Source organism: Macaca nemestrina, chromosome 5 (assembly GCF_043159975.1).
Source record: "Macaca nemestrina isolate mMacNem1 chromosome 5, mMacNem.hap1, whole genome shotgun sequence".
Taxonomy (NCBI): domain Eukaryota; kingdom Metazoa; phylum Chordata; class Mammalia; order Primates; family Cercopithecidae; genus Macaca; species Macaca nemestrina.
Window position 1 is genome coordinate 168,153,184 of NC_092129.1, and position 2,664 is coordinate 168,155,847.

Here is a 2,664-nt window from a genome sequence, read left to right on the forward strand (position 1 = left end):
AAATCAGCTTTTAAAAATCCTTTTTTCCAGGGCACATTCCAAACCAATTAAATCAGAGTCCCTAGGTGTGAGACCCAGGCATGGCTGTTTTTTAAAGCTCACAGATCACTCCAATGTGCAGGCAAGGTTGAGGTCCTAGTAAACTATAGCACAGGGAACAGCCAGCCTGTCTGGGCTTAGAGATTGTCGATGGCCAGTCCTGGGAGCACAGGAGTCTTTTTGGTTCTCCAGAACTCCTGTTATGGGGCCAGAACATCTTGGGTGGGCACCATAGTGAATATATTAGTCCCCTTGGACTGCCATAACAAATACCAGACTGGGTCACAACAGAAATGTACTTCCTCAGAATTCTGTAAGCTGGAAGTTTAAGATCAAGGTACCAGCGTGATGAGTTTCTGATGTGGGGCTCTTTTCCTGGTTTACAGATGGATACCTTCTTACCTTGTCTGGCATCTCATCTTACAGGTTTTCTTATGGGACCTATCAGATCAGGGTCCCACTCTTATGACCTCGTTTAAGCTTAAATCCTTCCTTAGAGGTCCCAAGTTTAAAGACAGCCACACTGGGAGTTAGGATTTCAATATGTGAATCTGGAAGACGCAAACATTCAGTCCCTAACAGTAGCCACAGCCCTAATAGAATCTCTGGCCAATCAAGTTTATGTAGGTGGCATATGTTCCTGCTACCCATAGTGTGGCTCGTGACCAGCAGCAATTGTGTTCTCTGCGAGCTTGATAGAAATGCAGAATGTTGGGCCCCAACCCAGCCGGACCCACTGTGCCAGAATCTGCATTTTCACATGATCCCCATATGATTGGTTTGTGCATTAATGTGTGAGAAACACTGCAATGGACTTTCTTCAGTCCTAGCACCTCTTCTGATTCTCAGAAACTTTAGTAAATTCGTCTGCTGAAACCTGTTTCCTGGATCTCAAAGAAGGGCCCAAGCTTTCTCAGCTTTGTGGGCAATGGAAAATAAATCTCCTGGCTGGCCAGGCACAGTGGCTCGCGCCTGGAATCCCAGCAATTTGGGAGGCTGAGACAGGAGAATCACTTGAGCCCAGGAGTTCAAGGCCAGCAGCATGGGCAACATAACGAGACCCCATCTCTACAAAAAATAAAAAATTAGCTGGACATGGCGTGCACCCAGGTACTCGGGAGTCCCGGGTACTCAGGAGGCTGAGATGAGAGGATCACTTGAGCTCTGGAGTAAGCCTTGATCGCACCACTGCACTCAGCCTGAGTGACAGAGCAAGACCTTGTCTCAAACAAACAATCAAACAAAATCCCTCTTAGCTGTTGAATTTGAGGATTCAAGCTGAAAAGTCTGGAGTGACTCTATTGCTGTCCACTCAATGCTCATCTTCCTTTTGCAGACTACCACCCTCCTCCCCTTTCCTTTATCCTCCGAGGATTTCTTCTATGAAAAACAATCAAAATTAATGTTGAGCTAGTTGCAGCAAGAACTCCTGATAAATCTTACCTAAAATTTCAGTCCACTCCCACTGGTTGAGCAAGAGGCTGGTACTTCAGGGGCTCCTTCCTTTCGGGACCCAAGAGGGGCATGAAAAGGGCAGAGGGGAGATGAGGGCAGAGGGGAGATGAGTGTATTCACAGACCCACCAGCTCCAAGGACGAAACTGCAGTGACAGGGGCAGTCACTGGGTCCTGGGTTGGGTGAGGCTTTTAAAAGAAAATGCGTGTGAGCAGTAGGATAATGGAGCTAAGGAGTCCTCCACACCTGTCTCGTCACAACCATTGTCCTGATACAGGTGCCAAGCAGATTAAATCTCTTTAGTAATTCAGTGTTTGTCAGTCATGAAAGCTTGGAGAGGACTGGACAGTTAACACTAATGTCATTTTGGGGAAATCCAGGAAGACCCACTCGCACACCAAAAGTCATCCATCTAATGTGGATATCCCAAATCCTACTATTACAGAGTCTTCTCTCCTTCCCTTGAAATTTAAAAGCGTGGAGAAGGGTGAATCCCTTAAGGTGAATAAAAATTTTCAGCTGTTTCCTCTGTGACAGGAAAAAGGGATGAGAGCATCTTGGATTTCTTTCTTTTTTCTTTTTTTTTTTTTTTGACGGAATCTCACTCTGTCACCTCAACTCACTGCAACCTCCGCCTCCTGGGTTCAAGTGAGTCTCCTGCCTCTCCTCCGAGTAGCTGGGATTACAGACACATGCCACCATGCACAGCTAATTTTTTTGCATTTTTAGTAGAGACGGGGTTTCACCATGTTGGCCAGGCTGATCTTGAACTCCTGACCTCAAGGTAATCTGCTTGCCTCGGCCTCTCAAAGTGCTGGGATTACAGGTGTAAGCCACTATGCCCAGCCCCTACAGTACCTGGTATTCCCAGGTGTTCTCCCATCCAAGTACTAACCAGGCCCAACCCTACTTAGCTTCTGAGATCAGACGAGATCGGGTGTGTTCAGGGTGGTATGGTCGTAGACAGATTTCTTGAAACAAGGTCTGGGTGGGAGGCAGGGAGACACCAAGATCCCAAAGACAAAATTCACCTGCCATAGAATGTTGCCTATGACTACATCAGGATCTGCACTTGGGTTCTCAAGGAGGCCACCTCCCAGAGAGTAGGTACCTGCATCTTATGAGGACTCCATTCCAGCCTTGGTTTGCTCCAGACTACTCACACTTTTT

At 47.0% G+C, this 2,664-nt stretch overlaps 1 pseudogene; it reads right to left on the minus strand.

The window, feature by feature from the left end:
* Positions 1 to 2,340: 2,340 nt before the first annotated feature.
* LOC112426793 (5S ribosomal RNA) lies at positions 2,341 to 2,459 on the minus strand (annotated as a pseudogene).
* Between the last annotated feature and the right edge of the window lie 205 nt (positions 2,460 to 2,664).